General features: G+C 34.0%; 1 protein-coding gene across 5 annotated transcripts in view; it reads left to right on the forward strand.

The window, feature by feature from the left end:
* NAALADL2 (N-acetylated alpha-linked acidic dipeptidase like 2) overlaps positions 1-25,931 on the forward strand; it is a 1,532,395-nt gene that overhangs the window by 35,234 nt on the left and 1,471,230 nt on the right. The window contains exon 2 of one of the 5 annotated variants that reach the window (XM_081235896.1): positions 16,115-16,223. The exons of the other annotated variants lie outside the window; for them this stretch is intronic. The gene's annotated coding sequence lies outside the window, so the exon portion shown is untranslated. The remainder of the gene's footprint in view (positions 1-16,114; positions 16,224-25,931) is intronic. 5 annotated transcript variants of the gene reach the window in all.

Here is a 25,931-nt window from a genome sequence, read left to right on the forward strand (position 1 = left end):
TCTAGGAGGTGGATCAAAAAAGATATTGCTTTGATTTATGTCAAAGAGTGTTCTTCTTATGTTTTCCTCTAAGAGTTTTATACTGTCTGGTCTTACATTTAGGTCTCTAATCCATTTTGAGCTTATTTTTGTGTATGGTGTTAGGGAGTGTTCTAATTTCATTCTTTTACATGTAGTTGTCCAGTTTTCCCAGCACCATGTATTGAAGAGACTATCTTTTCTCCATTGTATATCCTTGCCTCCTTTGTCATAGATTAGTTGACCATAGGTGTGTGGGTTTATCTCTGGGCTTTCTGTCTTGTTCCATTTATCTATGTTTCTGTTTTTGTGCCAGTACCATGTTGTCTTGATTACTGTAGCTTTGTAGTATAGTCTGAAGTCAGGGAGTCTGATTCCTCCAGCTCCGCTTTTTTCCCTCAAGACTGCTTTGACTATTGGGGGTCTTTTGTGTCTCCATACAAATTTTAAGATGATTTGTTCTAGTTCCGTAAAAAATGCCATTGGTAATTTGATAGGGATTGCATTGAATCTGTAGATTGCTTTGGGTAGTATAGTCATTTTCACTATGTTGATTCTTCCAATCCAAGAACATGGTATATCTCTCCATCTCTTTGTATCATCTTTAATTTCTTTCATCAGTGTCTTAAAATTTTTTGCATACAGGTCTTTTGTCTAGTTAGGCAGGTTTATTTCTAGGTATTTTATTCTTTTTGTTGCAATGGTAAATGAGAGTGTTACCATAATTTCTCTTTCAGATTTTTCATCATTAGTGTATAGGATGCAAGAGATTTCTGTGCATTAATTTTGTATCCTTCAACTTTACCAAATTCATTGATTAGCTCTAGTAGTTTTCTGGTGGCATTTTTATGATTCTGTATGTATAGTATCATGTCATCTGCACACAGTGACAGTTTTACTTCTTCTTTTCCAATTTGTATTCCTTTTATTTCTTTTTCTTCTCTGATTGCCGTGACTAGGACTTCCAAAACTTTTTTTTCCTCAAATTTTGGGCATCTATTCTTCCATATAAATTTAAGATAATTTTATTTGATAAAGGACAAAAACTGGTATTCTAATTGGGATTTCATTAAATATACATAGTAACATTGAGAAACTTACTTTAAAAATAATATTTAGAATTCTTATTCAAAAACATTAAATATATTTCCATTTGGGGGAATTTATCCTCTAATAATTTATCCTCTAATAAGATTTTAGTGTTTCGTTCATAAAGGTTCTGTGACCATTCTTGCCAAAAATAGTTCTAAGTATTTTATACTCTTTTTAGTAATATGAGTGAAATTTTTGTATGTTTATATTGTTTTTCATCTCCTTACCCAATTCTCTTACTGCTAATTTCCTTTCAGTGGAACTTTCAAGTAAGTGTTTTGTTTTAAGTAGTGTAACAAACAGGTTTTTAAGCTCCATTTTAAGTGTGGTCTGATAAGTTTGGCAATAGTAATGCTACTATTTAGAGGCAGTGCACATAAGTATTTACTTTACATGAAAGCATCACTCATTATCTACAGGAACTTTATGTCATGCTGAGTTTATACTCGTATTATCAGTCTCATTGATTCATTTTATTGGAAGATTTTTTGGCAGAGATTTTCTAAAAATAGAATAAATGATAATAAATTATTTGACATCTCTCATTAAATTATTTTTCTTCATGCATACCAAATAACCTCTTTGGAATATTACTTAAAATAAGAAATATACACCTTTTTACTTTCACATTAACTCCCACCCTCACCTCCCTGCTAAACACACACACACACACAATCTTGATTTGATTGTTTTGATAAGTACTGCAGAAGTACTTATACACTGAAGTATCCTTAGGGGAAAATAAAGAGGGATACCTGGATTGCTTGAATTGCTACTCACAGTGGCTGTTTAAACTGGCAGAATGTGTATTGGCTTCTGCCTTGTATGTAATAAAGAATATAGGGATGATTAGACCTGTGGGCCAGTCATGGCTTTGTTACTTAACTAGATGATAACAATCAGTAATTCTCCAAAAAATATATTTTCCTCAGTTTTGTTTTTTCTTAACCATTTTGGGATTATGAACTTTTTTTGACTCTGATGAGAATATACATAAAACCCTTTCCAAGAAGATGTTTACATACACATACACAAAATTTTGCAGCTATACATTTTGAGGGAGTTAGCGTATCTCTTGAAGCCTGACCATGGACCTGTCTGTTCCATTATCTCTAGCATACATGAGTTTTAGTCTTTGTTCTAGCAGTATTTAATTTATCCTTGGCTAATCGCTTAAACTCTCTGGCCCTCAGTTTTTTCAGGTAAAAAAGAGTAGATTGGATCTGATGAGCTTTGAAGCTTATTCCAACTCTGAAATTCTTTGAGCTAAAGGCAAAGGTTATTGCAGTATCATAGCCTAACCTGACGAAAGCAGTGCACTCTTGTTATTACACCATTAAGAGCTATTCCTAGTGAGTATCTGCTGTTGATTTAACTCTTTTCATTCATAAATTGTCTGACTTAACAGATGTTTATTGAGAACTGCTGCAAAGCACAGCATAGTGCTTGTACAATTGAGTCCCTGCCCTTAAAGATCTTAAACATAAGTTAAGAAGATGAATAATATAATGAATGCTGCTTAAGAGAGATATGAAATGTGAGAATTTAAAGGAATAAAACTGGGATCAGAAAATTTTGCCTATAAAAGGCCAGATGGTAAATATGTGGTTTTGTGGGCCATACAGTCTCGTCATAAGTGCACAACTCTGCCATTGTATCATGAAAGAGGCCATAGATAGACAATACATTCTAAATTCATGGATATGGCTGTGTTCCAGTAAAACTTCTACAAAAGCAGGCAGCAGGCCAGGCTGTAGTTTGCCCACTCCTGGAATGAAGGATTATGTTCATCAAGGAGCATTTTAGTAGAAGAGATGGCATTTGGGATGTGTTTTGAAGGAATCATAGGCATTTGGATGGAGCAAAAGAAGTCAGGGGCAAGAATTCCATGCTGGGGAGACAACATGATCGAAGACTTAAAGTAAGAATGTTTCAGAAACTGTTGTATCATTGATTCAGATGGAGAACTGGTTTTTATTCATGTCATTCGATATTGGAGGGATTCCATGAGAAAGTCTGTCCATTATCATGAGTCAGAGGACCTTTAGCCTTATTTTAACATTCTAAATGTTGTTTTACTACTGTTTGTGCTAGGAATTTTGATAGAGGATGGATGACTTGGAGAAAATTGTGGACTGTTACTTCGTTTTAGATTTGTCATTTGCTTTTGATTGTGGTAATCAAGAGAGAAAGCTCTTTCAAAATTTTTCTACCACGTGTTCTTAGATTGGTAAGAGATGCATCTCTCTCCCTCTTTTAACAGTTTGAGATACAATTGACACACAGTGTGCAATGCCTACTTAAAATATATAATTTGATAAGATTGGATTTGTTTATACATTGCCAAGCCTCATAACAATCAGGATAGTGGACATATGCATCATCCCCAGACATTTCCCCATGCCTCTTTGTAATCCCTCCCTCCCACTTCTCTTGATCTCTTTATTCGCATCACCAAGTGACAGCTGCTCTGCCTTCTATCACTCTGTATTGGTTTGCATTTTTGACAGTTTTATATAAATGGAATTTTATGGTATGAACTCTTTTATTCTTTCATCCAATGTAATTTTGAGATTCATCTGTGTTATTTGTTGCAATAGTTACAATTCCATTCACATGCAGGTCTTTCTGTTTCTAGTTTCTTTGCTATCCTAAGTAAAGCCCTATGAACATTTGTGTACAAATCTTTGTATGGTTATATACTTGCTTTTATTTTGGGTAAATACCTATGAGTTAAATGGCTGTATGTTATGGCAGATATATGTTTAACTTTTCAAGAGCCTGTCAAACTGGTTTCCAAAGTTGACCATTTCACATTCCAATAAGCAATGTATGTAAGTTCCAGTCCTTCCACATTCTTGCCAACACTTGGTATGGTTAGTCTTTTAAACTTCAATCATTCTGATAGGTTTGTAGCGGTAATATCTTGACATTTTAATGTGTTTTCCCCTAATGATTAATGATTTTAGCATCTTTTCATTTGCTTATTTGCCATCCACATATCTTCTTTGGTGATGTTTCTGCTTAAATCTTTTGCTAAAATTTATTGGATTGTATGTTTTCCTGTTAGTGAGTTTTCAAAGTACTCTGTATGTTCCATATACAAGTCCTTCATCAGTTATATGATTTCCAGCTATTTTCTTCTCTTTTGTGACTTGTCTTTTTGTTCTCCTAAACAGTGTCTTTTGAATAATAGAAGTTATTTTTTGATGATATCTAGTTTATCATTTTATTCTTTTATGAATCGTGCTTTTAGTGTCGTATCTAACCTCATCTAAGGTCACTTTCTCTTTTTTTTTCTTTAATTTTTAGTCCCAGATTTTATGCTGAGGCTGTGATCCACCTTGATTTAATTTTTCTATATGTTGTAAAGTATGGATTAGAATCCTTTTTTTTTTGCAAATAAATTTATAATTTTTCCAGCACCATTTGCTTAAAATCTTTTCTCTACTGAATTAATTACATTTTCCAGAATATTTTGTTCATGTATTTTGGATCTGTTTTTGGAATCTCTATTCTATTCCGTTGATTCACTTATTTTTGTACCAATAGTATACTGTCTTGATTACTGTAGCTTTATAATAAGATTTGAAATCAGGTAGGATTGACTTTCAAATTTTTCAGAGTTGCTTTGGCTATTCTAAGTCCTTTGAGTTCACACATGAATTTTAGAATCAGTTTTTCAATTTTTTTAAGACAGCCTGATGGAATTTTGATTAGAATTATGTTGAATCTATAGATTAATTTGGGGGAGAATTGATATCTTAACACTACTGAGTCTTCTGACCCACGAACAAAGTTTATCCCTTTGCTTATTTAGGTCATCTTTTATAAATAAAGTTTTCAATGTACAGGTCTTACCCGATTTTGCCAGATTTTCCCCAAGTACTTCATATTTTTAATATGATTGTAAATGGTATTGTCTTTATTTCAGTTTCTGTTGTTTATTTCTAGTATATACAAACAAAATTAATTTTTCCAATATTATATTAAAGTGTATCCTGCAACTTCCTAAACTCATTTTTTGGTGCTAATGGCTTTTTTATAGACTCCAGCAGTTTTTCAACATAGATGATCATGTTATCTATAAACAAAGATATTGTTATTGTGTTATCTAATTTTAAATGCCTTTTACTTATTTTTCTTATTTTATTGGCTAGAAGTTGCAGTACCATGTTGAATAGAGGTGGTAAGAGTGGACATTCTTGTTTTGTTGGTGATCATTCAGATTTTCACGTAGATTTATATGATGATAGATGTAGATTTTTCAGATTCCCTTTATCAGGTTGAGGAAGTTGACTTCTATTATTAGTTTTCTGAAAATTTTTATTAGAAAAGGATTTTGGATTTTGATAAATGCTTTTTCTTTGACTATTAAAATGGTTTATACACTTTTTTTCTTTTTGTTAATATGATGACATACATTGATTTTTACATGTTTAATTAACCTAGCATTCTTAGGATAATCCCCACTTTGTAATGATATATTTCCCTTCTTGTGCAATGTTGGATTAGATGTGCTAAATTTTTTTTTAAGATCCTTTTACCTGTGTTCATAAGGGCTATTGTTCTGTAGTTTTATTTTAAGTCTTTGCCTGGTTTTGGTATCAGTGTAATGTTGGCCTCATAGAATAAGTTGGAAGGTATTCCCTTCTCTTCAATTTCTAGATGGATTTGTGTAGAATTGATATTATTTCATCCTTAAATGTGTGACAGAATTCACAAGTTAAGGTATCTAGGTGTGGAGTTTTCTTAGTTTCTTTGGTTTTCTCCTACGTTATCTTCTACAGTTCTTATAGTTCTGTGTTTTACATTTAGGTCTGTGATCCATTTTGTGTTAGTTTTTATGAAGTGTGTAAGTTCTGTGTCTAGATTAACTTTTTTGTTTTTTTTTTTTTTTTGCATGTGGACGTTCAGATGTTCCAACACTATTTGTTGAAAAGACTATCTTTTCTCCACTATATATTGCCTTTCACATATTTCAAAAATCAGTTGACTGTATTTATCTGGGTCTATTTATGGGCTCTCTGTTTTGTTCCATTGATCTACTTGTGTGTTCTTTTACCAGTACCACACTGTCTTTATTATTCTAGCTTTATAGTTAAATTTTGAAGTTGGGTAGTGTCAGTCCTCCAACTTTGTTCCTCTCCTTCAATATTGTGTTGGCTATTCTGGGTCTTTTTCCTCTCCATATAAACTTTAGAATCAGTTTGTTGATTTTGATTGGGATTGAGTCTGTAGATCAAGTAGGGAAAGAATGACCTCTTTACAATATTGAGTTGTCCTGTACATAAACATTGATTTTTCTCTCCATTTATTTAGATCTTTTTGATCTTATTTCTTTGTGAGAGAAGTTTGTAACTACAAATTCAATATCTTTAATAGCTATAGGTCTGTACAGGGTTTTCTATTTTTCTTGAATGAACTCTGGTAGTTGCTGTCTTCTTCTTAGGTTTTCCATCTTATCTAATGATACTGTTAATTTGTATTGAGTCTCCTTTTTTTGTCATCATTTTAGATGTTTATCAATTGTTTTGATTTTTCTCAGAGAATAATTGATTTTCATTATTGTTTTATATTTCTGTTTTGATGTTTTCTGCTCTGTGATTAATCTCTGACTGTAATTATGGATTTATTTATTTCTCCTCAAATTCTATGAATTTTTGTCTGGCATATGTTCATATTCCCTTATTAGATGTATAAATCTTTAGGATTATATGTTTTCTTGATTAGGGGTTAACCCCTTTATCATTATAAAACCCCTTAGCCTTAGTATTATTCTTTGCTCTGAAATCCAATTTTCTGATATATAGCCACTCCAGTTTTCTTTCAACTAGAATTATCATGGTGTATATTTGTTCATTCTACATTTAGCCTATTTGTTTCTTTAAATTTCAGATGTTTCACATAAGCAGTGAACAGTTGGGTCTTGCTTTGTGCTTTAAATCCAATTATATAATTTTGCCTTCTTATTGTAGTGTTTATAAATGTTTTACATATTGTGTGATTATTGATGTGCTGAGGTCTATCATTTTGCTATTCGTTTTCTATTCATTCCATCCTTATTTTGATCTTCTTCCCTCATTTATTTTCCTTCTTTTAGATTGAGTACCTTTTAAGTTATTATTTCATACTATCTCAATTGTTTATCATTATTAGCTGTAATTCTTCATTTTTTAAATTTTAGTGGTTGCTTTAAAATTTATGGCATATGTTTTTTAACTTATCAGAGTCTACCTTCAAGTGATATTATATCACTTCATACATAAGAATTCTACAGTAGTATTCTGCCGTTTTTCTCCTCCCATTTTTATGCTCTTATTGTCATATATTTTACATATACACATATTATATTCCCCACAATGCCTTCTTCTTTTCCCGTTCCCTTCTCTTCTTTTTAGTTCTCTTCCTTTTTTGTTTCTTTTTGCATAGTTTTCATTGCTTTGCTTTCAAATTCAACAGTCTTTTTTTCTGATTCATGTAATTTGCTGATAAATTGATCTGATATACTTTTCACCTCAGACATTGCACTTTTCATCTTTATAGTGTGATTTAAAAAAAATCCTCTATTTCTCTTCTTAACTCTAAAAGTAGGTTTCTTTCCTTTTATTTTCTACAAAATACAGTATATTTCCACTTCCCTCATTTTATTTGGGCTTTTTTGTCATGGAGTTTATTTTTACATATGTATAGAACCCAGGTTATATTATTTTTTTTCTTTAAGCACGCCATTATATTTTATGTAGATTTTTAAGTGATAAAATAGCTTTTACCCACCTATCTTGGCATTTATTTTTATTCTTCTCTTCCTTTCTCCCAACATCTATTCATTGTAGGTTCTATTAGTACTGCCCTTCTGGTTCTCATATCTATATCCTTTTTTTAACAGGAGTTGACAGTTGACAGTTGCCTGGACAACTAAATGCCTGATTTTCTTCTGTTGTCTCTCTCTCACAGTTGACCACTGCTGAAGAGTTCTTGCTGAAGTACATAGCAGACCATTTACTCTCCTCTCCCAAAGTCCCACGATTAATGAATTTGAATCTGACTGGATCTCCTAATAACAAGTTTGTTGTTCTTTCCATTGCTTCACTGTATAGATATTTCACTTCTATTAGTCAAGAAACTCCTTGAAGCCTGGAAATATGATTAAATGACATACAACAAATAAGGGCTATAGAAATTCAAAGGAAGTGGTATCAGTTTGGCTGATAGCAGTTTTAAATGCCTTCTTGAAAAGGATGAAATTGAGCAGTTTAAACATTTAAACTTCTTGTTATTTAAGTAACAAGAAATAAACAAGAATGCCAATAAATGCTGGCTGTGTGATCCTTTTAATACCATATGAGAAGGAATCTATAAGAGTGAATTGATTATCCATTTGACTAACGTCTTCAGGGGTAATTTTTAAAGTTAGATTTGCCTATGTTTCCCATTAATAAAAGAAGAATGATTCTCATGTAAATGTTAAAATTTTAAGCAGTGTTTTAGTGGACTGAGGCCAACATTTTCTTCTGCAGAAAGTAGTCTCTACTATTGGAATGTAATTAATAGAAAACCATGATTTGATTTTCAACTCATTAGTTTTGTACATAAGCATTCATTCAATGAGTACTTGTTGAACATATCTACAGAAGATTACACTGGCAGGTCAGGTTTCACCTGCAGATTTGCTCTGTTTGGTCTGTAAAGCATTTGAAAAATATTTCAGTTGGTGGCTCACAAATAAAAATCAAGGGGTTTCATGTATAACCCTGACTTTCTGGAATTTTTTAATATAAGGAACCACCTGATTTAATAACACTCATCTGCCTTCCCTCAGTTGGCTGGAGTAGCATAGAAGCTGCCCATTTCAAGAGTAGATACTTTTCAGATCACCTTATTTCCTACTCATTTATGTTGTCTTGCTGGCCATTATAGTTATTTGAGACTATGATTCTTGATGTCCTGTGCATATGATACTCTGCAAGATACATGGTGGATCCTTCCAACAATAAAAGTAGGAGAGATAAATATGATGCAAGGAAGTAGAAAAAAATAATCTACATGAGAAAGGCATAAATTTATATTCAGTAACACTGTTTTAACCATCATGGAATACTGGATTCTCAAATAGTTATGATAAGCAGTGTTTTTCTTTTACATATCAATCTGGGAAATTTATCAACAGTTGTACATAGCCTTACTTCTACATAAACTATGCAAAATCTGAACCTGTCTACTTAGGAATGCTGGAGAAAGAACAGTAATATGAGAAGTGGGAAAACAAATGATACCATTTGTTCCAAAATTCTAGTTATATACTGATAGACTAAAATTTTCTTTTCCTTTTTTTTTTTTTAAACTCAACTATGAAGCAGTAACTAGTTATTACCACTGAAACCTTTCACTACTTATAGTGGACATTAAATATTTGTCTATATAAACCCCTTCTCTCATTTTCTAAGAAAGCACTCTAAAAAACTCATACACACATGGATACCTTACTTTATCCATGAGGTCTTTAACAAGAGCTACTACCTTCTTATGCTCAACTTTGACGACTGTCAAAAGTTCAGTGAATCCGTGAATCAAGCTGGGCCAGTCAGAGACTTTTTTTCTGGTATTTTTTTAAACAGATGCAGGTGTAGAGGTGAGTGTTACAGAAGATTCCTTTTCTCTCTGGTCCTGAAGCTTAGAGGATGGAAATTGGGAAGCTGCTACTGGCCATGTCTCTGGCAAGGGAGACAAAGTCAGTATTTAATAGGTAGGTAGGAAACCAACCCATAAGAGAAGAATAGCAGCATGATACAAATTCCTGTATCTGTGATATTTGGAAGATAGCCCTATCATTCCTTTTCCATAGTTTGTTCATATGAGCCCCAAACAGTTCTCTTTTGGTCTAAGTTAGATGGAGCATATGTCGTTTGCAACCAAGATAGTTTTGATTAATACACCACTATATTTTTTTCAACTTTAATAATTTAATCCAATGACTTTTTAATGGCCATAATTTCAAAGCAACTGCTAAACATTTTGGAATTCAGACAAGAGTAATACACAGGCATTGCTTTCAGAGAACTTGAAGTCTAGAAAGGGAGATTAGGAAAATCCACAAAGATATAATAATTTAGAGTTATATGACCTATATAAGAAAAAATGTAATTAAAAGAGGAAGGAGTTATTACGTTGAGGGAATTGGGATAGTTTTCCTGGAAGAGGTGACATTTGAGATGAATTGGATTTCACTGGGCAGACGTGGGGAGGCATTCCATGCCCAGAGAAAAGAATAAATAAATGCATTAAGTTTGGAAGTATGGAGTAGTTTTCAACAATAGTAAATGATACAGTTTAGCTGTAGGCAGCTAAAATATCTAGGCTGGAATGGGAAGTCATGGCTATATTGTGGAAGCCAGGAATGTGCAGGCCAATTAGCTCTATTTGATTTGGTGAACATGAGGGGAGAGTATTGAGTATTTTTGAATGTAGATATACTATGATCTGAACTGCATTTCAGGATTAGTTTTGCAGTAGTGAATCACTTGGATTTGTATAAGGAAAGCTAACAGGTAGAAAGATTAGTTTGGAAGATACTACAATTATCAAGTTTAGGAGTGATGATTACTTGAAATAGATCCATGAGAATGGAATGGAAAATGGATGTCAGATAGAAGTGACATGTTGGGAGAAGAAGAAATCAGAGATAGCTCAGAAGTATCATATATAGATGATTAGTTTGATGGTAATACTAATAACCAATGAAGATTAGGAGCCCTATTAACCTCTAGCACCCAAGCCGCATACCACTTTTTTATTACTTAAGTAAAAGACTAAGCTTGATCTGAATGCAGTTTTTCTTCATCTTCACCATTATAATCAAAAGACCACATAATTTGGGTTTAGCTAGATCTGGTTTTAAATCTAGTTTCAGCTGTTTTATAGCTGTGAGACTTAGGTAAGATACTTAACCTTTTTAAATCTTAGTTTTGTCACCTCTTTTATTAATATAATAGGATTAACCTACTATGGTACTCATGAGAATCAGGTGAGTTAATATATGCAAAGCAACTGGAAGCATACCTGGGATACAGCAAGGATTTAGTAAGTGCTTCTTAGTTGTAGGCATTGATGTACTGCCTAAATCCCTACAAATTCATAAGCCAGGGGCTTCCCTGGTGGCGCAGTGGTTGAGAGTCCGCCTGCCGATGCAGGGGACACGGGTTCGTGCCCCTATCCCGGAAGATCCCACATGCCGCGCAGCGGCTGGGCCCGCGAGCCATGGCCGCGGAGCCTGTGTGTCCGGAGCCTGTGCTCCGCAACGGGAGAGGCCACAGCAGTGAGAGGCCCGCGTACAGCAAAGGAAAAAAAAAAAAAAAAAAAAAAAAAAAAAAAAAAAAAAAAAAAAAAAAAAAAAATTCATAAGCCAGTCCTTAATAAGAACGCAGTATGTAAAAAGCCTCTTTCTAACCTAAGAGTAGAGACTGTTCTTAACTTCGCATTTAGAGTACCTGGGGTAAATTCTTAGTCTATTTCTTTACAATTTGATGGCATTCCCCAAACTTTTGTCATATTTGCCTTGTCTGCCTGGCTTGGTTTCCTCCTTCATTTCTTTTTATTTTTTTGAAAGTGTCATTTTTTTTAACATCATTATTGGAGTATAATTGCTTTACAATGGTGTGTTAGTTTCTGCTTTATAACAAGGTGAATCAGCTATACATATACATATATCCCCATATCTCCTCCCTCTTGTGTCTCCCTCCCACTCTCCCTATCCCACCCCTCTAGGTGGTCACAAAGCACCGAGCTGATCTCCCTGTGCTGTGCGGCTGCTTCCCACTAGCTAGCTATTTTCCATTTGGTAGTATATATAAGTCTATGCCACTCTCTCACTTCGTCCCAGCATACCCTTCCCCCTCCCCGTGCCGTCAAGTCCATTCTCTACATCTGCGTCTTTATTCCTGTCCTGCCCCTAGGTTCTTCATAACCAATTTTTTTTTTTTTTTTTTTTTTTTTAGATTCCATATGTATGTGTTAGCATATGGTATTTTTTTCTCTTTCTGACTTACTTCACTCTGTATAACAGACTCTAGGTCCATCCACCTCACTACAAATAACTCAATTTAATTTCTTTTTCCTCCTTCATTTCTTGATTCACAGCCTCTACTGGATCTAAACCCTATTCTGAGCCAGCCTACTGAGCAATTGGTTCTCACATCCTGCTTAGTTCCTGCCATTCACACCTATAAACACCCCACCTCACCCTTTGAGGCTGCTCTTTATAACATCTTCAAACTAGGTGAATCACATAAAATCACAGGCACCTACTTGACTTTGGTCGTGACATGATGTAATAAACACATGATATTATTGCCTACCTGTGAGATTTCAGCCTTTCCCCCTCCTAACCCGTTATCAACTTTGTTACTGATGTGGATAGAGTCTGCATTGCCACATTGTATCTGTCATCTGGATGTTGACCAGCCATTTCTCCACCCCATTGCTGGTTACTGGCTAAATCTCACCAGATTATGATTTCAGAAATTTTCAGGTCATCTTTTTCCTTAAATTCTTTCTGTATTATTAAACACAAATTTTTGGTCAGTTGCTTTTTGACAAGAGTACCAAAACAATTCAAGGAGGAAAGAAGAGTTTTTCAGCTGGTACTGAGACAACTGTATATCCACATGCAGAGAATGAAGTTGCATAGCCCTACCTCATACCATACAAAAAAATTAATTTAAAATGTGTCAGAGACCTAAATGTAAGAGCTAACACTATAGAACTCTTAGGGAAAAAAATATGAAGAAAACTTCATGACCTGGGCTCTGCAGGGTTTTTTTGGTTTTTTTTAAAGGTATGACACCAGAAGCACAAATGACAAAAGAAAGAATAGATTACATCAAAATTAAAACCTTTGTGTTACAAATTATATCATCAAAAAAGCGAAAAAATCCATATCATGGGAGAAAATATTTGCAAATCATATCTGAAAAGGGACTTGTATCTAAAAGATACAAAGAACTCTTAAACTCAATACTGAAAAGATAAGTAACCCAATTAAAAATGGGCAAAGAATCTGAATAGACGTTTCTCCAAAGAAGATATGCAAATGGCCAATAAGCACATGAAAGGATGCTTGACATCATTAAACATTAGGAAAATGCAAATCATAACCATAATAACATACCACTTTATATCCACTAGTATGACTCAGATAATGGTATGTTGGTGAGGATGTAGAGAAATTGGAACCATCATATATTGAAGAGTGGAATGTAAACTGGTGCAGCTGTTTTGAAAAAGTTTGGCAGTTTCTTAAATTAAACATAGACTTTCTGGGGCTTCCCTGGTGGCGCAGTGGTTGGGATTCCGCCTGCCGATGCAGGGGATGCAAGTTCATGCCCCAGTCCAGGAAGATCCCACATGCCACGGAGCAGCTGGGCCCGTGAGCCATGGCCCCTGGGCCTGTGCGTCCAGAGCCTGTGCTCCACAATGGGAGAGGCCACAACAGTGAGAGGCCAGCGTACCACAAAAAAACAAAAAAAACCAAAAAACCCCCAAAAAACATAGACTTTCTGTATGACACAGAAATTTCACTGCTAGCTGTATATCCAGGAGAGATGAGATCCTGTCTGTCCACACAAAGACACGGACATGAATGTTCAGTATTTTTCATAATAGCCTAAATGTGGAAACAACCCAGTTGTTCATCAGCTGATGCATGGATAAATAAAATGTGGTATATCTATACAGTGGAATATTATTTGGCAATAAAGAATGAAGTATTGATACATTCTACCACATGGTTGAACTTTGAAAATATATGTGTGGTAAGTCAAAGAAACCAGTCACAAAAGACCACATACTGTGTGATTCCTTTTATATGAAAGGTCCAGAATTGGTAAATCTATAGAGACAAAGTAGATCATTGGTTTCCTAGTGGTGGGAGAGGAGGGAATGGGAGTGACTGAAAATAAGTATGGGATTTCTTTTTGGAAGGATAAAAATGTTCTAAAATTGACTGTGGTGATTATTGCACAACTTTGTGAATATACTAAAAAACATTGAATCGGGCATTTCAAATGGGTGAATTTTATTGTATGTGAATTATATCTCAAGGATGATTTTTTTAGAAAGTCAAGAACTCCTGTTTTCAAGTTTAGAGGAAAGCAGCAGTCTGATAATTTGCAAAGCCTCTGGAGAGTAAAAGGAGGGAAAGCTTAGGTGAATTGAAAATAATGGAATGAACTAATTAAGTAGGGGGGAATGTCAGCTCTCATCCTACAGGTGGGAAGAGCCCTTCTATTCAGAGAGCAGCCCTCTGAGAGCCTTTTTTGAGTGTCTTATTAAGTGAAGTGGGAGTTGGTGGGTTTCTAATTCATGATTAGCAAAATAAGCTGGCCATTTAATCTCTTCATACTTTAGATTCACACATAAAATATTTAGTACCACTTCTACTCTTAATTAAAATTTGCAATGGGATTTACATCATGGGAGGAAAAGGAGAAATATTTATTTTTAAAATATTATATAGGTATATAAAGTAGTACCTATATTTTCCAGAGCTGTTGCCAGAAACAATGAGTAAGTCATTTTCTGGGAGCACATAGCCATAAGAAGTGAATGAACCACATAAGAACATTGAGACACTCAGTATCTTGTAAGAAATTACTCGTAGAATGGGATATTGCTTCAATGGTAGAAATTACTTTATCAATTTTGGGTGATCAGTATACTCTCAGAAAGTACATTATGAATCTCAGATCACTGTAATGTGCATTAATATTGCTGGTGTTCTTTTTTCAACCCTGTATCACTTTTCACCATTATATCAATTACTAAATCTTGTAACTGTAGGCCATGATTATATAGCCATCTGCCCCATGCTCTATAGTACCTTTTGGCTATCCAGAACAGCAGCAGTCGCAGTAAAATTTGTAAGTCTTAGAAGCTTCAGGTATTCAAAGCACCTTCTTAGACTCAAGCTGTTCATTATCATAGTTATAAAAAAAAAAAACCCAAACACACTCTACTTTTCTTAAAAGTTTCATTTTGGTAGTACTCTTTAAACAATTTGTCATTATTATTATTGTCAAATATTGGATATTGAGACAGTTGATTTTCAATGTCAGCTCACTTGTTACTCTCTAACATCTATTATATGCTTAAATAAATTAATACCAGTTTAATATATATCTGATATCTTCAAGAATTAGTCTCAGCTGATAATTTAAGTAGGTGTCCCTTCTAAGGAGTCTTTTGTGTTCTAAACAATCTTCTGAAGTACGGGCTTTTTTTTTTTTTTTCTTCCACCATTGATATTGCTTCAAATTTTCCTAACATATCCGATAGTTTTGTGTTGTAATATGCCATGATTATTTCTCAAAGGATGTGTTCGTATGAGTCATTCTCTTTCAACAAAAAGAGTTTACCAAAACTTTTGATCATTATACTCTGTATGAAATTTATAAAAGTACTTTTATCAAAAGAAATGAATTCTTTTCCAAATGCATTCTTCTTTTTCCTGTGTCAGTAAAGATCATTTCATTGTCTTGATTCTGTTGTCACTTGGAGTATTTAAAAAATATATACTTTTAAAATTTACTATTTCAGAGTACCTGGATACCATTTAGTAAGTTGCTTTGAATTGTATCATAGAATCCAAGGTAATTTTTATAAATTAATATATAACTTAAATTCTGTAACCTGTTGTGATAAGTTCTATTGTTCTAGGACTAATTTTTGAGAAAATGAAGACAGCTGGGATACTCAATCTTGATGAAAATAACTTTGGAGTAGCTTAAGGCACTGCCATGAATGATACTTACCGTAGGTATTTTTTTGTGCTGAAAGAAACATCTGTGTGCATTTATAATTCCAAAGGCAGTTTGTCCTTAGAGAGCAGATGGAATTTGTCTAAGAAGTCTTGGAAGGTTCATGGTCTTCAGCTGTGCAAACATTTCCAAACTCGACTGAATTTATATTAATCTCTTCATTTAAATAAGTACTCTTATGTTATTTCTAGGTCACCTCCAGCAGTGCCAGTTCCTGTGGCAAAATAAGACCAGGTAGAGTCAGAGTCTTTGGACTTGTGGGATTGCAGAGGGATTCAGCCCAGCCACTTCCTTTTCCAAGTGAAGAAATGAAGCACAGATTTTTTGTTTTTTGACAGACATCATATCATTTTATTAGTAAATAAGTTAGCACCTATCTATAAAAGATAAGGAATTCTTATTAAACCATAAGCACAATACCATCATCACTCCTAAAAAATTTATAATAATTTCTTAGTATCGTTAAATATCCAGTGAGTGTTCAGATTTCCCAATTGTCTCATGAATATTTTGATTCTCTTTGCTTAGATTAGTATCCTAACAAGATTCATAAATTATGATTAGTTGATAGGCATCCAGTGTCCTTTCTATTTTATTTTATTTTTTTAACATCTTTATTGGAGTATAATTGCTTTACAATGTTGTGTTAGTTTCTGCTGTATAACAAAGTGAATCAACTATGTGCATACGTGTGTATATATATCCCCATATCCCCTCCCTCTTGCGTCTCCCTCCCACCCTCCTTATCCTACCCTTCTAGATGATCGCAAAGCACCAAGGTGATCTCCCTGAAGCACAGATTATTTATGTTTTAAAGGTAATAGAAAATATTCTGAAAAATCTGGCTTATTATTTGGAAACATTCGGAAAAGACTGAAAAACGTAACCATAACACGCTGTTTTTATATGAGTGAAGATATGTGTTATGGGTTGAATTGTGTTTCCCCAAAAAATCATGTTCAAGTCCTAACTGCCAGTGTCTCAGAATGTGACCTTATTTGGAGATAGGGTCTTTAGAGAGGTGATTAGATTAAAATGAGGTCATTAGGGTGGGCCCTAAACCAAATCAATTGATATCCTTGTAAAAGGAGGAAATTTGGACATAGACATGGACAGAGGGAGAGGGAAGACCGTGTAAAGACACAGAGAAGACAGCCATCAAAAGCCAAGGAGGGATGCCTTGTAAAGATTCTTCTACACAGCCCTCAGAAGGAACCAACCCTGCTCGTTCTTTCTTGATCTCAGACTTCTAGCCTCCAAAACTGTGAGGAAATAAATTTCTATTGTTTAAGGCATTCAATCTGTGGTTCTTTGTTATGGCAGCCCTAGAAAACAATGAGTTTTATTTAATTGTATCTAAGGATGTGGAAACAAGTACATTCTGAAAGTTCTAATATGTAAAAAAAGAAAAACAAATTCATGATCGAACCAGTTACATATACAACAGAAGAGGGATCTTAGTTCTTCTGTATCTTTTCATTCATTCATTCATTCACTTATTTCCTCAGCCAACATTTATACTTACTATGTCTTGAGCATTTTATTAACATCTGTAGGCACAAAAATTTGCTTGGTATATAGTATGGCCTTGAAGAGATTCTAATGGTAGAAGTGAACACCTAAACAAATCATAATATATATATATATTACATGTATAAAATTGTTTGCCCCACTCTTATGCACTGCCTCAGACAACTGTAAAGTTTTAAAAAAAATTGCCTGTCATTATTTTCAACAAATGCCTTTGGGAAAAAGTTTTTTCCCATTAGGTGCTTTAGGTTAAATATAGGTAAGCTTGAAGTAGGTCTTTTAGGAACCACTAAATAGGTCAAATCATGCCATTTTTCTGGGAATGAGATTTTTAAGATGCTCCAGCCCCATTCTGCTTTTTGCAGCAGTTGCTGGTTTGTTGGTATTCACCACAAATGTGAACTACAGTATTAATTTTCAACTAATGGGATAAGGGACTAGGGCAAATTCAAATCCCACAAAGATCACTATTTTTACTGAGATCAGTTACTTTTCTTGAATAAAAACTCCTCAGAATGTTGCAAGTGTTTGGCTAATTTCTAGAGCTCTGAAAAAGTTGATTCTAACAATTTTTTCCAATTCTCGTTGCTTTAAGGAGGAGAATTTTTGGAGTTTCACTCTGATTTTCACAGATGTCACTCCATTTCTTATACTTTATGTAATATGTATTATAATCTTTTAGTATAAAATGTTTTATAATTTCCCTTGTTATACCTCTACTGACCCATGGGAAATTTAGAAGTGTGGTATTTCAGGATTCTAGATATCGTTTTGGTATTGATTTTTAATTAACTTTCATTTTGTTCAGATAATATATTTGACTTCAGTATGTATATTTCATAAAATATTGTTTTAAAAGTTCTATGCTAGAAATATGGAAAAGTGTGCTAGATTGGAGAGCAAACAATTAACTTCACATGGGGCAGACAGGTTTTTTTTTTTTTGCAGCCTTAATTAAGCCTTGAAGGAAGGGTAGCTTCTATGCCAGATGGAAAAAGTGTCAGGACACTTCCTGGAGTGGGTATGGTATATGCTAAAAGTTAAGGGAATAAAAAATGAGGCTGACATAAGGAAACTTGACAAGATCTCTAGCCAGGTGGTTTAAAGAGCCTGTGGGAAATGCTATGGGTTCCTGGAGATGAGAATGGAAAGAACACCAAGATTTAATTACCAAAAGCCTTGTATTTTAAGGCAAAAATTTGTGTACTTGGATGCAATAGGAAGATGCTGATAGGTTTTAAGCAGGAGGAAGAAATGATCAGATTTACTTTTTAGAAAACTAATTCTGATGTCATATTCCAGGAAAACTAGAATGGGAGCAGTTAAAGGTAGAGAGGGCCTGTGAGTTCAGGCTCAAAGTGATGAGGGCCTCCAACAAGGTAATGACCATGGGAAAAAGGAAGGCATAAATTTGATAGATGTTTATAACATATTTGATTGGATATCCTTATTCAGTGCATGTTTTAGGTGAGGGAGAGGAAAGTTTAGTCAACTTTTGGGACTGGGGACTAGATAAATTATAATGCTCCTAATCACAATAAATATAGAGAAAGAAGCAGGTTTAGCAGGGGAAAACACTTTGTTTAGATTTGAGATGGAGATTTACTTTGTACAAATTCATGTTCAGTCTATTGGCAACGTGCCTAAGTCAGCAATATGTTATTAGATCCCAAAGACCACTGTTAAACCATCTGAAAGTGAATCTAATGGTGTTATTAATTTAAAAGAGATTCTTGTTCATTAGCCAAAATACCTTACTGGAAAGATATCATTTTTTTTTTAATAACAGCAACATTGAGAGAAAATCTTGTTAATTTATTGAACATATAAAAGTCCTGGCATCTAGTTGTAAATTGAGAGCCATTTTGGAATAACTGAAAGATTGATCAAAATATATATGGAGTTGCTTAACGAAAGCCAATTAAAAAAAATAGCCTTAGTGCATTAGTAAGGGGGGCAATTCTTCCTCTTCTGGGAACCATCAGGGTGACCATTTGTTAGATGGTTTATACACCGATTCAATTCGGTTTAACAAACATTTGTTGAGAATCATTTATATACAAAGCAGTGTAAGTAACTATGTAGCCTTGTCCTTGCACACTTATAGTCTCTCAAAACCTTTTTAATTTTTAAAATTTTCATTTTTTTTGCACAGAATTTTCTATCTGAGAAAAAAAACAGGGACCTTTTAATCAAATCCTTTTTCTGAAGTTGATAGTATTTAATATCCTATTAACTGAGAAGATAAATGATACAATCTGGAATTCTTGTATTTCCATTGATGTTTTAACAGGGACCTGATTTACCTCTCAATTTCAATTGACAATATTTTCCATTTATAATAAGAACAAAAAATAAGAGAAATTCAGAGAAGGTAGGGGGAAAAAAAGACATATTCCCTTGATGTTCTCCAGTAGCGTTAAGAGTTTGGAGTTTCTGGTCTGCTCCAACTAATATATCCTGTTTTCACCAATGCAGATATTAATAAAGCCACACTTACTTTGATAAGCCAAGGTATCTCACTCTGCGCCCTTACCTGCCAAAGGAGGAAAGGCCCACTCGTCCCCCTAACATCTGTCCCTTCCGTGTGTGCAGCCTCCAGACACCTGCCTGAGATTCTGACCTGCCTGTACTGCCTGCTTGCAAGTGAAGCAAGACTGGATCTGTTCTCAGCCAAAATTGTATCTTCTATTTTCTCCCTTGCATATTCTAGAAGACTTACTTTTGGTTTCATGAGCTACTTACGTCAGATATTGTTTCAACTGCAAAGGCTGCCAGAACGCAGACATCACACAGGTTATATTTGGCGTGTTGACAAGGAATGGCAGTATAAATGGGCTCATGGAGAGCTTATTGAGTGATTACACAGAAGATATTGAATCTTTCGAGAATCAGGGATTAGGGATTCTGGCTGTCTATCTTTTTCTGCTGCAGTTAAGATTTTTAATACTTACTGATAATAGGAGACAACTTGGTGTGATAGCAAAATCAAATAGCTGGGACTCGAGATGCTATCTCTAATTTAGGACTAGTGAATTGTGGTTCAATTTCAATGGGACTGTTTCCTCATCTGTTAAATGAAACAGTTGAACTAGATCAGTGGTTCTTAAGCATGTATACATGTAACTTTACATGTAATCTCAAGAAATTCATGGAATCACTGAAGTGCAACAATGACCTACAGATTTGTGGACACTGAACTACATGGTCTCTTACAGCCTTTCCAGCTCTAAAATTTTCTGATTGTATTATGCCTGAGCTCTTGAACTCCAGTGATGCTTTCTTTTGGTATAGCAGCTGCTCTAGATGGGACACCTCTGGCTTTTCTAGGGTGGCTGATGAACAGTCAGCAGGCCAGCTATGTTGATTTGTTCCGTAACCTCATTAGGCATCTGTCAGTATTTCCCAGTTCAGTCCACACACATACTGTCTCTACTACCCTGAAATTTTCTCATTTGATGGTCTATGAGAACACTGGGCACCCTTGAAGCACTTAAAATGCCAAGGAGAAAATGCAACTTCCATTAGCACTTTGGCTCTCTCTGTGTTGACGTTAGATGTTGATAATGCATTTGACTCATTTCTTGGCTATTTGCATGATCATATACTGTAAGTGTTTATTTTTCCTTTACCTAAATTGTAAGGCAGATAATTTTCTCCTAATGTAGAATTGGTTAAAGGAAAGGATTATTTGTCCATCTATGTATTTATGCTGAGATTTGTTCAATACTTGGGGTTGGAATTATTAATCTATTAAGTATCCTCAGTTAAAACAGTGTTAACATCTAGTTTCCATCTCAGCTTATTGCTATGCTTGACCTTGATGAGATCACTTACAGTTCTGTTATTCTGATGGATGCTGTAATAATAGAAAATTAAATAACCCTGCACCCAAATTATGTTAGAACACTTCCATAACTATTCCTCTTTACCATCATAACTGCCATGATCCCTGTGGAACTCCTCAAGGGCTATAATACTACAAGAAGTTAAGCATGAGGCTATTGGCAGTGAGATCTAGACTAAATGCGTTCATTAATGCATTAATTAATTCATCCTAAGTGATCAAAATAATTGCACCTATCATCCAGATGAACTGTCTGTCCTACCCCATAATTTACACATTCCATTACTTGCTCATGAATGCAAAGAGTGAATTATCTATTTAAGCTAGTTCATTTACAAAAAAACTATACTTTTAGAATCTTATCTTTAATCTTTTCTTAACATTTCCTTTTCAATTATTTTGCCAAAATATTTTAATATTTGAAAGTACAGTGGTCCTCCTTTATCCCAGTTTCACTTTTTCAGTTTCAGTTGCCCAAGGTCAACCTTGGTCCAAACATATCATGGACAATTCCAGAAATAAACAATTCATAAGTTTTAAATTTTGCACCTTTCCGAGTAGCATGATGAAATCTCATACCATCCCCCTCTGTCCTGCCAGGGACATGAATCATCCCTTTGTCCAGCATATACCACCTGTTAGTCACTTAGTAGCCATCTTGGTTATCAAACCTATTGACTATCTTGGTATCACAGCAATTGTGTTTAAGTAACCCTTATTTTACTTAATAATGGCCCCAACGTGCCATTATTAAGAGTAATGATGCTGACAATTTGGATATACCAAAGAAAAGCTGTAAAATGCTTGCCTTTTTTTCATCTTTTAAGTGAAAAGGTGAAAGTTATTGACTTAACAAGAAAAAAGATGTTGCGCTGAGGTTGCTAAGATCTATGGTAAGAACGAATATTCTGTACGTAAAATTGTAAAGAAGGAAAAAGAAACTTGTGCTAGTTTTGCTTTCACACCTCAAACTGCAAAAGTTACGGCCACAGTGTGTGATGAGTATGCTTACTTAAGATGGAAAAGGCTTTAAATTTGTGCAATAAGGTCTGTTTTTTTAAATTGAAATTTAGTTGACTTATAATAGTATATTAGCTTCAGGTGTATAACATAGTGATTCAATATTTTTATAAATGAACCTACAAAATTATTACAGTATTACTATTTTCCCTATGCTGTACATTACATCCCTGTGACTTATTTATTTTATAGCTAGTAGTTTATACCTCTTAATTCCCTTTACCTATTTCTCCCATCTCCCCAACCACCTCCCTTCTGGCAACCACTAGTTTGTGCTCTATATCTCTGGGTCTGTTTCTATTTTGTTATATTTGTTCATTTGTTTTGTTTTTAGATTCCACATGGAAGTATAAATATACAGTATGAAAACATACCTTTTAGGTCCATCCATGTGGTCACAAATGGCAAGATTTCATTCTTTTTTATGGCTGAGTAATATTTCATTTGTATCACTACTAAGTGATATATATATATATATATATATATATATATATATATATATATACACACACACACACACACACACACATATATATGTCACATCTTCTTTATCCATTCATCTATTGATGGGCATTTAGGTTGCTTCCATATCTTGGCTATTGTAAATAAAGCTGCAGTGAACCTTAGGGTGCATGTATCTTTTTTAATTAGTGTTTTTCTTTTCTTCAGGGGAAATACTCAGGAGTGGAATTGCTGCATCATATGGTAGTTCTATTTTCAATTTTCAATTCAACAGAACCTCCATACTGTTTTCTGTAGTGGCTGCACCAATTTATATTCCCACCAGCAGTGTACGAGGGTTCCCTTTTCTCCATATCCTCCTCAACAATAATATATTTTGAGAGAGAGAGAGAGATTGAGAGACCATATTTACTTAACTTTTATTATAGTATATTATTATAATTGTTCTATTTTATTATTAGTTAATGTTTGTTAATCTCTTGCTGTGCCTAATTTATAAATTTATCATAGTTATGTATGTATAGTAAAAAAAAAAAAAAAGCATAGTACAAATAGGGTTCAGTATTATCTGAGGCCTCAGGCCTCCACTGGGGGTCTTGGAACTTATCCCTCATGGATAAGAGGGGATTACTATATAGATGATGTGCAAACAGGTAATATTTTTCAAAATCATTACTTTAGTTTTAAAGGGGTATCATTCCCATATATTCATCTTATATTTATGTTAAAGTTTTTCCAGTCCTGCAACTTGTGTCAGTAGGGCCTGAAAGGAAGAGATTTTTCTTTGTTAACTGAATCATCATGTTAATTCAATGTTACCATTTACTTTACACTTAGCTTAGAAGAGTCTTCCTTTAGAAAGCTTTCCCTCCCTTAGCCTACACTGTGTTTCTTACCCCGAACTCCGGTATGCTTCCTCCTTGGTCATGTTATGCCTTGAACACATCTCTGTATACCTCTATTATTGTACTTGCCACATCTTTTGAACATTAGCTTCATAAATGTCTGTCTTCCCCACTAGACCATGACCTCCTCTATGGTGGGGACTTGATCTTACTTAACTTTTTTCCTTATTACCTGGCACAGACTGCAACACTCAATAAATATTTTTTAAATGAATAAATAATTCCATTTCCTGTTGATTGCTTGTGATAATGTTGAAAATTAGGGGACTTTGACTAAATATGTGACAATATATTTAATTCTAACATTTTTCAATATTAGAGTCTTTAATATCAAAAACTGAAAGACGAACCTGACAAAGAGTATTTTGGGAATGAAAATAAACAAAGGTTTTCAAATTAAACGTGTTAAATGCTTCAGGAGTAAATCAGTGAATCCTAACATTTTGGAAGCGTATCTCTTTTCTTTTTTATTCTTGACAACTTTATTGAGATATAATTGACATACAATAAAGTGCCTATATTTAACAGTCTGTGAAGTCTTGACACATGTATACACTGATGAAACCATCACCACAATATAATGAACATACACATTAGGCCCCCAAATTTCCTCCTGCCTCTTTATAAGCCCTCCCTCCTATCCAGGCCCTGACCCCAGTTCCCAGGCAGACATTGATCTGCTTTGTCATTATATATTTAGTTTTCATTTTCTATAGATTTATGTAAATGGATCATATAACATGTATTTTTTTTTGCTTCTTTAAGCATAACTTTTGAGATTTATCATGTTGTATTAATCGTTTATTTCCTTTTTAGTTTAGTGACATTCCGTTGTATGGATATGCTACAATTTCTTTGTCTTGTCCCCTATTGAGAAACAGTTGACGTTTTCCAGGTTTTGACTCTTACAAATAAAATGGTTATGAACATTCTTATACAAGACTGTATATGGACCTGTGGATATCTAGGAATAGAATGGCTGGGTTGTATGGTAGGTACACGTTTAACATTTTAAGAAACTGTCAAAGTGGTAGTATCATTTGCGTTCCAATCAGCAGTGCAATGAGATTTCCAGGTCCATAGCATTCTTACTAACCTTTGGTCAGGGTTTTAAATTTTAGCCATTCTAATAAGGGTATAGTGGTATATCTTTGTGGTTTTAATGTGCATTTCTCTAATGACTAATGATGTTGATTATCTTTTTATTTGCTTATTTCCATCCATATATATTCTTTGATGATGTTTTCAAATCTTTTGCCAAATTTTTAATTGGTTTTGTTGAGTCTTGAGAGTTCTTTATATTATTGAGATTCAAGGGCTCTTTATGCTTTTTAGATACAAATTCTTTATCAAATACGTGATTTGCAAATACATTTTCCTAATCTGTGGCCTGTCTTTTCATTCTCTTTAACAGTGTCTTTTGAATAGTAGAAGTTTTTAATTTGATGAAATCCAATTTGTCATTTTCCTTTTTTATGGATTATGCTTTTTCAATATCATACTAAGAAATCTTTGTCTATGCCAAGCTCACAAAGGTTTTCTTTTATGTATTATTCTAAAAGTTTTAAGTTTTAAAAATTTAGATCTGTGATCCATTATGAGTAATTTTACATATGACTTAAGGCATGGATCAACTTTCTTTTTCTTTTGTTTGTTTGCATATTGATTTTCACTTGTTGCAGCATCAGTTGTTGAAAAAACTGTCCTTTTCCCACCCAGTTGTCTTCTTTCCTTTGTAAAAAAAAATCAATTGTCCATCTATGTCTCTTTTTGGAATGCCTATTTAATTCCATTGATCTGTTTGTCTCTGAGCCACCACTATTCTTCCTTGATTACTAACTGTATAATAAGTGTTTCAATCAGCCCTAGAAACAACACAAGTTGTTTTGATTATTCTGAATCCTTTGCATTTCTGCTTGAATTTTAGAATTAGTTTTCAAATTTCTACAAAAATCCTGCTGGAATTTTGTTTGGGATGTGTTGGATCTATGTATCAATTTTGGGAGAATTGACATCTTAATGCAATTGCATCCTCTGACCTGTGAACAAGTTATGTCTCTCTGTTTACATATATATTCCTTAATTGCTCTTAGCAGTGTTTTGTTGTTTTCGCTTCACAAGTCTTGTGCAGGTTTTGTCAGATTTACTCCTAAATATTTCGTGTTTTTATCCGTTTTTAAATGGTATTTTTTTCCTAAATTTGAATTTTTTGATAAATCATTGCTAGTATGCAGAAATACAATT

This window comes from Mesoplodon bidens (genome assembly GCF_964165515.1).
Source record: "Mesoplodon bidens genome assembly, chromosome: 5".
Lineage (NCBI taxonomy): Eukaryota > Metazoa > Chordata > Mammalia > Artiodactyla > Ziphiidae > Mesoplodon > Mesoplodon bidens.